At 50.5% G+C, this 13,084-nt stretch overlaps 1 protein-coding gene across 1 annotated transcript in view; it reads left to right on the forward strand.

The window, feature by feature from the left end:
* Positions 1–3,053: 3,053 nt before the first annotated feature.
* Positions 3,054–13,084, forward strand: part of MAPT (microtubule associated protein tau) — a 96,668-nt gene continuing 86,637 nt past the window's right edge. Inside the window, 1 exon segment of the mRNA XM_042916189.1 lies at positions 3,054–3,125. The gene's annotated coding sequence lies outside the window, so the exon portion shown is untranslated.

Here is a 13,084-nt window from a genome sequence, read left to right on the forward strand (position 1 = left end):
AATTTGAGTGAGGATGACCGTTAATTTGACTGCTACATTTTATTTTACGTATAGAAATAAAATCATGTGTAGCAAAAGCATTGATAATGAACATGATGATAAAATGGCCACTATTTGTTGGCTCTGCATGTGGAACTTTACCCATATGCACACACACACACAAACACACTGTGTAAGAATATATATATATATATATATATATATATATATATATATATATTATATAAAATATAGATTTATATATATATAAATATATATATTTAATAATATATATATTATATAGATTTTTATAAAGAAATTTATATTTATATATAAGACTATATATTAATATATATATATATTCTCATTAAAATTTTTTAATGTTTATTTTTTTATTTTTGAAAGACAGAGATAGAACATGAGCAGGGGAGGGGCAGAGGGAGAGGGAGACACAGAATTCGAAGTAGGGTCCACAGTCTGAGCTGTCAGTATGGAGCCCAATGCGGGCCTTGAACTCACAAACTGTGAGATCATGACCTGAGCCAAAGTCAGTCGCTTAACCGACAGAGCCACCCAGGCGCCCCTATATATATAGATTCTCATTGAATTTCTGTATCATCAGCTTTGCTGTGATGACAGCTCTCAAAATCTCAGTGATTCACACAATAAATGTGCATTTCTTACTCATGTTATATGTACTTCCTTGTGTGTTTTTTCCATTCTGGGACCTAGGCTGAAGGTGCAGCTCTACAGGACATGCCATTCTGGTGGTGAAAGAAAGAGCAAAAGTAGTAGAAATTTGCAATGCCTCTTAAAGCTTCTTTTGGGACAAATTTACCTAATGTCCATTAATTCTAGTAGCCAAAAACCATCAAATGGCCGAGTCAAACATCAATGGGGAAGTAGAAGGCGGAGGCAGTGCAGATCACACAGTAACAGGCAAGGACATATAATAAACCCCATAGGGGAAAAAGGGAAAGAAAACAATTGGCTACAATAACACAACTTCAGTGCTACAAGAGAGCTATTAATTCCACTCCCCTCTTCACTTTGGGAAAGATGAATAACTCTTCTAAGCTCCTTCTAGGGGTTGGAAATATCCCTTTCAGTTAGGGTGACTAAGGGAGGCTTTGGTAAAATTTGAGCTAAGGTTTGAAGGTTACGTAGGACATTGGGGGCAGGGTGGGGAGAAAGAGGAGGGGAGAAAGAGCAAGGACTTTGTTAGGCAAAGGAAAACCCCAGAGTAGAGGTGGGGAAATGCCAAACAAGATCCGTTTGCCACAGAGTAAAGAAAACTGGACAGACATGGGCTCCTTGAATAATGGGAATTGAAGGCTAAGGAGTTTAATTTCATTTAGGGGGCAGTTAGAAAACTTTAGATATTTTTGAGCAAGAGAGCACCATGATTGAAATGATTGCTTCTAAAGACTGATCTGATTAGGGGGTGCAGGGTGGGCTATACAGGGAGAAACAGAACAGGGAGACCAGTAAGGTGACTACATTTCCAGAAACAAAGTAGCAGCGTTTAACTAGAATGGTAGCAGTTGCAACAACAAAAGGTCAGTTCTGGAGACTCAGAACCAGTGGTTTAAGAAATTAGCCCCCCCCCACCCCATCATCTACCAGTGCTCCTAATAACAACATATTAATCTTGTGTGAATAAAGCATTTTTAACAGCCTACTTTTTGTATTAATGGGTAATATACACTATTGGGCTTTTAAGAAGAAAATATGAGTGCTATGTGAATTAAAGCTTCAAGACAAGTTCCCATACCCCTATACAAGATGGTTGCCACCCAAGCCCCAAACATACCAAGCCCTCCTCTGCCGGGGAAGGGGGGGCGTTAAATTAAATGTTTTGATAGACCAAATAAGGCCAAACAAAGTCGGGGGACTGGGGGACTGGATGAATAAAAGCCACTGGTCAGTTTCAATTTGAGGTGTGCTATCCAGGTGAGAGTCTCCAGCAGGCATTTGGGAAATTCAGACCCTAAGCTCTACTTACAGTATAATGGTGTCCCAACCAACAAGATAAAAATAACTGTGTATGTGAAAATGCTTTGTAACGTGGTAAGCGCCATTGGAAACTTCGTCTAATTTAAAATTTTATTCTAGGATCCAGGTTATGTAAATAATAGACTTGAGTACTCCTTATTAAAAAAAAAAACAAACCCTACACTACTGTATTACAACTACATTAGCCTGTTTAAAAATTTTCTAATGCCTTATAATTTATTTTTGAGAGGCATAGAGACAGAGCATGAGCGGGGGAGGGGCAGAGAGAGAGAGACACAGAATCCGAAGCAGGCTCCAGGCTGAATTAGCCTGTTTAAAATGGATTTACTAGGAATTCACGTTGGTCAGTAACAAAAAAGGCGGAAAGAAGGCAGGTGGAAAGGAAGCGGACTCAGGGAAACAAATCTCCAAGAGGGAGACCATTTCAGAGAAACTCGGGGGGTCGGGATGCCCGGCCAGAGAAAAGCAGGGCGAGCCCAGGGGGAGGCCTTGAGGTCCAGGCTGGACGGACCGCGGAGCTACGTGGAAACACGCCCAGGACATTTCTGAAATAGGACATCACCCCCCGGGACAGGAAGGATAAGGGGCAGCGGATCTGGGGACAGAGCACCAGCCCCTTGGCGAACCCAGGGGGCAACCGAGTGACTCTCCCAAGGGCGGAGACCCCTCAGACAAGACAAAGGCTCCAGCCGCGGGAGGAGACCCAAGGTGCGCGTGCGCCACAGAACGCGCGTGCGCTTGGCGGCTAGCGCCGCGGCCCGAGGTGCGGGGGGGCAGGGAGACAAGGGAAGGGAGGCGTCAAGAGCAGTGAGCCAGGCGGCGGGGGAGGGCCGAGTGGTGGGGCGCTCGCGCGCGCCCACTGGTGGCCGGAGGAGAGAACGCCCACGGAGCGCTCGATGCCCACCCCTCCCTTGGGGAGGCTCGCGCTCCCGCTGCTCGCGCCTGCGCTGCCCGTCGGCCTCGGGAGCGCGCCCTCTCCCTGGTGCGCGCGCTCGCAACCTCCGCCACCCACCAGCTCCGGCACCAGCAGCAGCAGCGCCGCCGCCGCCGCCGCCCACCTTCTGCCGCCGCCACCACAGCCACTTTCTCCTCTCTTTCCTCTACTGTCCTCGCCCTCTGTCGACTATCAGGTAAGCGCGTAGCTCCTAAATCTGCCTCCCCGTCCGCCCCCTTGCACCCCATGCTGCCAGCTCCTCGCCCCCTGCGCAGAGATGGGTTTCATGAGGTAAGCATAGGTCCGAGGCAACAGCGGGGGCCCCTCCTTGGCGCCCTGTGCGCCCTGGAGCTGGGACCGGGGCGTCTTGGAAAGAGGACCCATGCAAGGGATGCACGTATGCGTGTGTGTGTGTGTGTGTGTGTGTGTGTGTGTGTGTGTGTATGTGTGCTGAGGGGGTGTCCATGCGACACCCGGCAGAGGTTGTGCGCGAAGGGTGGGGCGCGGATGGTGGTGACCTGGGGGAGGGGGCTGCTGTGCACTCTGGATCGTCACCTTTTGCCGCAATGGGCGTGTGTCTATGTGTGTGTGTTGAGGGTGTCCAATGACGACCCCCGAAACCGAACCTGTAATCCAATTTCTCTGCTTCGGTTTGCTATAAGCCCTTCAGGAAGGTATGGATCCGGTTCTAGAAAAGATGACTCCCTGCCTGCCCCTCCCTACACCTCCCCGGCAGCAATTCCATTGGGGCTTTCGCTGCCCCTGATTTAAGGCGGTGGCCCACCCCCTCCCCGTTTTCCTCCTTCAAAAACCCGCAGGGGACATTTGGGGGCTGGGAGTGGAATCGGGGAGATGGGGAGGGGTCCAGGCGCTGTCACTTTAGTCGCCCTTCCCCCTGCGCGCGCCTGGCACCGAGACGCGAGCAGCGCCGTGCCCGAGAGAAGGTAGTGCGCGGATCCCGATGTGGAGGCTCGGAAAGGCGAAAGGCTGGAGTCACCTGGCCTTGCAATGTGGAAAGACTCGGCATCGGCGGATCCCCGCTCGCTCGCGCTAGCAGCCGCAGCCCGGCACAGACGCGCGCGGGGGCTGCAGGTGCATTTCGGGGCGGGCCCCTTTCTCTGCGCTCTGCGCCTGGCGTCCAGCGTGTGCGCTCCCTGTCGGAGGCGCGGGGCTGGCGCGCAGGGCTCGCCCCTCACTGCGGCAGTGGGTGTGGACCCGGGTGGGCAAGGAGGGGGGGGGGGAGTAGGCTGTGCCTCCTCCCACTCCCACCCCTGCTTTTTTTTCCCCTCCAAACGCGAGGTGCCATCTTTTTGCGGCGTGTCACGTCTTTACGGTTCCGTGCCAAGCCGGGTGGCTGGGCTTTGGAGGACAGGGCGAGGACTGTAATTAAAGGGGGAGAGGGGTAATCAGAGCTGGAATCTTGGTGTTTTGCTGTGGGCTTGAGCTCTGGGGGCGTTCACCCGGAATCTTTCTCGGGGACTAGCTGCTTTGTTTGTAGGGCTTACGTGATCTGCGTTGCCAGCCCTAGTTTTTTGGCTCTTATCGATGAGGGTGTTTAACCAAGGCTCCCGCCCCTCCCCCTATTTTCCGCCCTTCATTTTCGAGCCCTTTGTTAGATCTCGGGCTTGCTGGGGTCAAGGAACTCGAGTCACAGCCCCGAGGGCATGCCTGGAACGGGCGTGACCCCGCGCGGCCCCCTCCTGGAGCCGGGCCGCGCGCCAGGAAGCGTCCACCGAGCCGAGGGGCTGGGATTGGAGGTCTCCGAGATCTCTGCGGGTGGCCGCGAGGGGACCCTCTGCGGGGTCCCTACACCCCAAGAGGCCTGGGGGGGGGGCCACACTCCACCAGGCTGCCCACCAAGGGGCACTGGCGACACTCAGGAGGTGGCGGGGACAGCGCGCAGTCGGAGACCCTCTCCGCTTCATGCCCTGTTGCTTCCCACGCGGGAGAATGTGAGGAGGGGGCAAAAGGGTTCGTCGGGTGCTTCGGGCCACACCCATTTTTTCCAGAGATGACTGGGGGAAGGGGGCACGGAGGGGAGGTTGCTATGGAAACCACACGCGTCCCGAGAAAGGACCCTGGGGCGTGGCCCCGCCCCTTCCCAGCAGAGATTGAGAACCCTAGGGACTGGCGAGGCCGCGGCCCCTCCATCTTCCGGAGGCGGCAGGAGGGAGACACCCCCCCTCCCCCGACACACACACGCATCCCTGACTGAGCCGGTGGCTCTTCCTCATTGGCCTCCGGCGGCCGCAGCCACCCAAATCAGCGTCCCTCATGTATTTTTTATTATTGTGGGCGAATATTATTTTGGAAACGTGCAAGATTTTAACTTAAAAGCCCGAGTTCACCGCGACCCTTGAAACGAAGCGGGGGAGCGGGGAGCGGGAAAGGGGAGCACGGACCTCCGGCAAAGGAGTCCGAGCCTCGCCCTCCTGCGTAGAGCCTCGTCCGCCCGGTTTTCTGGTTAATTCTATCGCTGAAAACTGATGCGGGGGCGCAGTTCCGAGAGGGATGAGCATCTCTGAAACCGAATCATCCACACGAGCTGCACAGATTGATCTGAATGTCCGGGAAATGGCCCGGCTCAGGGTCGAGAGTCCACCTGGGGCCAGGCCGCACCTTCCCGCTGTGGCGTCGGAGATCGGAGCCCGGGTAGTGCCCGGCCTCCCTGCAGAGTTGGGTCCGCCCCGGGCGGGTTGCAGTAGAGGCTCAAGGATCGCTTCCAGGCTCTTCTCGGCTCGCCCCCCTCCACCTCCTCCACCCCCGCTACCTTAGAGCTGGGCTCGGAATTCTGGTTGTTTGCAGAGCGAGGGTCTCGTAGCCGCCCTGAGAACTGGTAGTCCATGGCCAAGGTTGCCCAGGGCGGACCCCGGGCGGAGAGGTCGCCTCCTGTCGGTTGGGGGAAAGGGAGCTTTGCCGGGAGCGAGCACATTTAGCTCAATGCTTAGGAACAAAGCGAAGTCCAGACGTCCGTGATTTTGCTCCATTTTGAAATGTGTTGGCGCTTTGGTGGGGCTGTCGGTAGGCAAGGCCTGGGGGGCTGCAAATGGAGGAAATACCGGGGCCAGGGGCTGGGTGTTCATGCGCAGATCGGGAAACACCATCCCAGCTCTGAGCGCGGCTCTGAGCGTGCTTGAACTAAACGGCTTCCCCACCCCAGGATCTCAAGGGATGCAGCATGTGTGCCCACGCTGCGACAGGAAATGTCCATGCACCGATCCGAGGGCCATCAACTCCTGTCCCCGATCCCCATCCGGCGGGAGCTCCTTTACGTCCCTGGAGACCTCACTTAGCCTCTGGCACCCAGGAACCTTCAGGCCCCCGGCTCCAGCTGGGCTGAGTTGGGATGGATGATGGAACCTGCCACAGCCGCCTGGCTCTCCAAGCCACCTTGCCTGTGCTCAGGCTCAGTAGGGTGGCTTTTTTTTTTTTTTTTTTTTAATCCCCATCCCTTCAAATGACATGTCCATAATTAATTAAGGTATTATTTTGCATTTTATGATGCTACTTAGGTTTGCTAGGGAAGAATTGCTTATCCATTCCTCCATCCCCAAACAATAAACAAATTGCCACCCCACCCCACCCCACCCCCATCCCAGTGCCTGGTCTGGAGTCACTCCTGGAGCTAATCAATTCCTTGACCAGTAGTTGCTTCTGTAACGGGTTGTGTTTACTGCAGTAACCTGGCTTGACTCTTGGGGTTGCCTTTGGATAGTTTGCAGGAGAGTTTTGTTGGCTTTGCTGTTTTTTGGACGAGTGACAGTCCATGACTGTGTGCCTGCCCTACACAGACCTCGTCCGCACCTGCCCGTGATGGAAGGGCGTGGCTTTTAACTGGTTTCTGGTATTAGGCTCAGCATCCTTGACAGGAACAAAAGAAATGGATTATTCCCATAAATTGCAAGAAGAAAACTTAGAATCAGTTAGACTGAGAAAGGGTCAGATCTATTCTATTTGGAGAAGAGCTCCTTCTACTGAACATGACCTTTGACCCCCATGCCCTTTGAGGGCAGTGCCAGCCTGGAGGTATGACAGGATTGTGGTGACCTTTGTTTAGGTTGGATTTCCTTTCTGCCCTTTTAACATCAGTTCATGAAGCCCATTTGTTGACCACTTTAAGAAATTGTGTTTTATTCCCCCTTCCTTCAGCATTTACGTATATGGTCTGAGTGGCTTCACAGCTTGTGTGTGTGAAAGGATGTTAGTTTTCTAGTGAAACGTGTAATAGTTTTCCAACTAGATAGTTTTGTCCTTACTCCCACCTTGAAAAAAGAATCACTCAAAAACAAATAAAAACATGCCCAGGGGCTTAATACAGTGCTGGACATCCAATAGGTATTTGGTCCATACCCATTTAACAAATCAATGGGTAAAATGGGAAAATGCAGGTCAAAAAGGTGGCAAAGAGAAAGTAGAATGGGAGGGGGGTGCCTACTCAAGGTCATGGCATCAGGAAGGTTTGGGAACAAATCCAGTCCAGTTTGTCCCTTGCTCAGTGTCCAAATGGCACCCCTCAACCTGCTTCTGCCCTTTGGTGCACCTCCACACCCTCCCTCCCCTGCTTCTGAGCCACCCCCCTTCTCGGTACAGCACTTCCCGGCTCATGTCACCCTGGTTGGCCAGAAGAGTGCTGAGGAGGGAGGAAGGGAGAGAGACCACACAATCCCGCCCTGCCATCTCTGGGACTGTAGGCGCTCCCGGTACCCGAGGTCAGAAGGACGGAGGTGGGAAACCCCATTGGCCTCTGCCGCTCCCCGTCCTCCCACCCAGCCCTTTTCATGATCCCGCTTCAAAAACTGCCCTCCGACACCTCTACAGCCCCAGAAATATCCACCTGACTAGTCACCCCCAACTCACCACCCTAGGTGCTTCTGCCAGTGCCTTGCAGGAACACTCGCATGGAGGGGCACCTGAGCAAGTGGTGAGAGGAGAAGACTCCTGCCTCACCAACCGGGCTGCAGCAGAGAGAGAAACCTGATCTTCCAGCCGGGACTCTCCGCTGTTTTCCTGTAAAACAGTGGGTCTCAGCTCCCGGGGCCACTGACATTTCTAGAGACATTTTTTATTTTCACAGCTCGGGAAGAGTTGTGGCATCTAGTGGGTAGAGGCCAGGAATGTTGCCAAAGGTCCTGCAAGCCACAGGACAGTCTGCCACATCACAAGGTATCCGACCCCAAATGTCACTAGTACTTGAAACATTGTTACTCTGGTCCTCTTAACGTGGCAGCTTATGTTCCTCAAGTGCCTTTAAGGAGGCATTGTTCTAAGTGCTCCCCAGAGATGATCTCATTTAGTCCTCTCGGCAGCCCCCTTTGGTAGTAGGTGCTGTTACTGTCTCTGTTACATATGGAGAAGCTGATGTACAGAGAGGTTTAGTAACTCACTAAAGGTCACACAGCCAGTGAATGGTAGAGCTGGGATGTCTGACACTAGCCACCTCCCCTTCTCAGCTACACATGGCTTTAGTAGGCCTTTGTGGGCTAGCCTGGAAACCCAAGCATGCTCTGTAACATTGACCCAGTGAGAGTATTCAAGTTCCAGAGCCACTGATTCACAAAATGAGCTTTTGAGAGAGTCTGTAATTGGAACACAATCTAAAGCTCACAATTTCTGATCTAGCCTTGACACGTGGAGCAAGGGATTTCACTCAGCCTCTGTGCCTCTGTTTATAAAACAAAGAGAAAATATCCCAGGGACCTTAAACCCAGGAAGCCCCAAACCCAGGTTTTCAAGACCGCTCTATCATACAAAAGAGCAGCTGGGTCTGATTGACTCAGATGAGGCTAGAAATCAAGACTGGGGGCTCATGACATAGATTCCGCTATGGTCAGGGTCAAATCACTGAAGTTTTAGGGACGGCAGATTCTCATCTTAGGTCCTGCCCCTGTGAGAGATTGAAGCTTTGGCACCAACCAGTGGGACCAGCTCTGAGCCTGTGGCTGTGAGTTGAGTTGGATGGGCATGGAAAGGGCCTCACGCAAGAATCTCGGGGCTCCCTTGGCAAAGGTGCTACCTGCTTCTTGCTTCCTGGGGCCCAAGCTCTGCAGGAAGTATTCCTTTATGCTGTGACTTAGAGGGACTGCCTAGAATCCTTCATCCCCAGGACTCACTGCCGCTCCACCCTGGGAGAAGTTTGGAGGCCACTGTAATCCCACAGCCTCCCCTGTACCCTGTGTGGGCAGTCAGACATATACCATACCCATCAATCTCACCCCAATTACCTCGCCAAAAGGGTTACTGTCCAAGAATGCGTTTCCTTCTCCAGGCGCCATGTTCCTGCCACCTCCAGGTTTCTTTTCTGCACAGATGGCCTCTGCCTGAGTGTGGGGAAGCAGTGTGAGGCCAGCTCGGATGGGTTTTGAGCTTTTTGAGTTCTCTGATTCGGAAGCATTCTGCAGGTGTGCAGCCATGTGGGCTAGAATCGGCTTCCACAGAATACAAATTTGAATGACTTCCAGGTGGATTATCTGAATTTGTTTTTGCTTTGTTGACATTTTAGCGGGTTCTGTACTTGCTCCAATCAGGGACGCTATTGAAAGAATCCCCCCAAAATGTATTTTGTGCCTCAGCTGTTGAAGGAAGGTTTGTGAATACCTTGCAGGCAGACACCGTTTCTTCCTCAACAGGCCCTCAGTGCAGGGCACTGGCCGGCGGCAGAGAGAGGTATTACTTTTGGTCAGTTGTTTAAGGGTGTGGACTCTGATCAGACCTCTTGGGTGCAAATCCCGGCTCCCCCACTCACTGTGGGACCCGAGCTGTATTGTCCCCCAAGAATTTGGTGTTGTCCCCAAACTGGGGTATGCCAGTACCTATCTCACTGGTTGCTGTGAGGTTTAAAAGGGGGTGGGGGGTGATGCAGTGCTTAGCCCAGGGCTTGGCACCTAGTAAATTGCTCAGTGAATGGTCTCAAGGGCAGCAGCCTCTGGATCAACGCTGGTGACTGGATGAATGTTCAAAGGCATCTACCGACCCTACTGATGGAATCACTTGTAACAGATAAATTGTTACACTGAGTAAGGCTCGAGCTACAAGTAGGCACCTGCCCAGCTACCCCTGGAGGCTGGAAGTGGGTTCCCCGACTTCACACACACCCCTGTTTAAATGTGCAGACAGAACTCTTGCCACAGGCAAGCAGAATGACTTGTCATCTGTTGTCCGTGCTTCTGTCCTCTTCCTTCCTGAAATCCACTCCACGCCAGGAATAGACTGTGTAATCAACATGCCAGCCTGAGCCGGACCACGCCCTCCCACCATCCCGGGAACGGTGACCTGGCTTAGCTAATGCACGGGTTCAGAGCTCTTACTTGTAACTCACTGAATAAAAAGTGAGCGAGGATGGGCTTGGGAAGGTAATGGAAGGCAGTGGAGGAGACGATTTACAAATGCGTTGAACTTGGTAAACTGGTAAGCAGGCTTCATGGTCAAGCAGGAAATGTTAGACAAAACAAAATGGACATGTTCTGAATCCGGGGAACTCCCAAGCATCTGATAAGCATGTTCATATCTGAATTACTAAATCTGGTTTAACAAGCCTTCTTATCTATGAAATGAAAACTGAGGGTCAGAATACGTTAGTTTTTCAAAGCCATTACATCAGAAAAACCATTACAAAATGATGCTCTTGGTGTTTGGATCAGCTGGTTGGAATTTCTTGTCTTTTTTCACCTAAGCCACACTCATAATACGTTGGTTAGGACTTCAGATTTTAGTTCCTTGGAAAAAGGGCTTACACTACAGAGGAATCTGAATGCAGAATCTCTCTAGCATTTTACTATTTTGTTCACAGTCTGTAACATTTTGTTTGACAGTAAAAAATTACTCATCTTTTTTTTTTTTAATCTTTATTTATTTATTTTGAGAGAGAGAGAGAGAGAGAGAGAGAGAGAGAGAGAGAGAGACTGCCCGCGAGGGGAGGGGGAAGGGCAGAGGGAGAGAATCCCAAGCAGGCTCTGCAGTGTCAGCAGGGAGCCAGATTCAGGGCTTGAACTCATGAACTGTGGGACCATGACCTGAGCTGAAATCAAGAGTCAGACACTTAACAGAGTGAGCCACACAGGCGCCTCCAGAATTACTCATCTTTTTTTTAATTTCTTAAAAAAAATTTTTTTTTAATGTTTATTTTTGAGAGAGAGAGACACCGTGAGCTGTGGAGGGGCAGAGAGAGAGGGAGACACAGAATCGGAAGCAGACTCCAGACTCTGAGCTGTCAGCACAGAGTCCCACACGGGATGCGAGGCTCAAACTTGGGGCTCAAATTCATGAACTGCGAGATCACGACCTGAGCCGAAGTTGGACTCTTAACCAACTGAGCCACCCAGGTGCCCCCAGAATTACTCATCTTTATGAAATTTTTCCAAAGCCTTCAACTGGATTTTCCTAAAACAAGTTAATGGTTTTAAGAGTTTGCCTTTCATTTTGCACTTGAATCTCATTAGCTTGCATCTTATTTAAATGATGGAGTTATTGTAACAAGTGTGAAAGATTGGCTGTGGTAGGAGGAGGCCTTGGCTGTGGACATCAGGCCCTGTGGACCCAGCCTTGAATATTTACAGTCCTTCCTTCCTGCTTCTTACATGGTGACAGCTAGGACAGGACCTACTGTGGAGACTTTGGTATTAAGTGAATGGTGGGCAGTCCCCCACCCTCTCCCCACATCTTTTCCCTGCCCACCAGGACTAGCTCAGCACTTTGAGTCCATTCACATAGAATCCTGGTTTAAGGGAGTGTTGCAAAACTCTCCCCATAAGACTCAAAATAAACATAAATCCCTCTTACTATATTAATTCTCCATAGTGAAGGAATTTTAGATCAAGGTCCAACAATTAAAAACCATTGTAAATCAGCACGTTAGAATTAAATCTGAAGCTGGTGAAAATAGTGTTCCATTCATGGTCCTTCCTTTGCTCTTGTCCGCTGTCCTGCTCAATCAGGCATCCAATAGAAGAGGGACACAATTATCTCTGGTCCCAGCTTCTGGTTTTCCTACCCACCTGTGGCCTGGTTTTCTATATTTCGAGGAAGGCTGGATGATATTGTTTTAGGATTAGTCTGCAGTTGTAGCACAGAAAGGCCAGGATGCGCTTTCATCTATATGCCCTCCTCCCCAGGACACCAAGGGGATTAGAAGACCCCTGGGTCCATAATTGCTGTCATGTCATCTCTAGCCGACACATAATGCCAAGAAGGAAGTGCTGGGAAAGACTAATTCATGGAAACGCGCAACTGTTTCCCTCCTGCATGGCAAAGGATCTGAGTTAGGACCAGTGTTCTAAATTGTGTGTCAGCCGAATTGTCCAGTTCAGCCGTATATTTGAAGGTCATTTCAGAGATGCTTTTTTCCAAACCATTATCTTAACTCACGCTCCCTCTCACAGCCTACCCCTCAAAAAAGAGGCTTATTGGATAATTAATAATCTAAAACCAAGTGCTTTCATGCCCAAGGGAAGTTGACAATGTAAAAAATCTCTTTGGTTTAAAGTATATAGACATATAAATATTATAATTATATATTTAACTGTGAATATTCACTCCCTTATTTGTTGTATGTCTAGACTTTATATATTGGGTTTGCCGAACACCTGAACAGCTTTCAACTTTAGTATTAGTAACGCATCCGAATTTAAGTCAAGGTATATTGGGGCACCTGGGTGGCTCAGTCAGTTGAGTGTTTGACTTCAGCTCAGCTTATGATCTCTCTGTTCGTGGGTTCTTACCCCGCATCGGGCTCTGTGCTGACAACTCAGAGCCTGGAGCCTGCTTCAGATTCTGTGTCTCACGCCCCTCTCTCACTCATGTGCGCTCGCTCCCTCTCTCTCTCTCTCAAAAATAAATAAACATTAAAAAAAAATTTTTAAGTCGAAGTATGTTAATAAGCCAAGCAAAGGATGTATATACAAGTAAGATAGTTGTATATAATTTGCTGTATTGGGGTTCAGTAATAATTGTGGTGTAGATTCATGTGAACCTGTCCCTTTCAAAGTTGCCCGTTGCCAAGAATAGCAGTTTGGAAGTCACCAGCCCTTCTGCCATCCACTTTCATCTTGTCTTTTCCTTAAGAACAGGGAAACTCCACACTGGCCCCAACCCGCATGCAGCAGCTGAGTTTCAGCTGGTGCTGTCACCACAAGCCCAGTTTAGAAATGAAGGATTTCGCAG

The sequence above is a fragment of the Panthera leo genome, chromosome E1, assembly GCF_018350215.1.
Source record: "Panthera leo isolate Ple1 chromosome E1, P.leo_Ple1_pat1.1, whole genome shotgun sequence".
In the NCBI taxonomy this organism is placed as follows: domain Eukaryota; kingdom Metazoa; phylum Chordata; class Mammalia; order Carnivora; family Felidae; genus Panthera; species Panthera leo.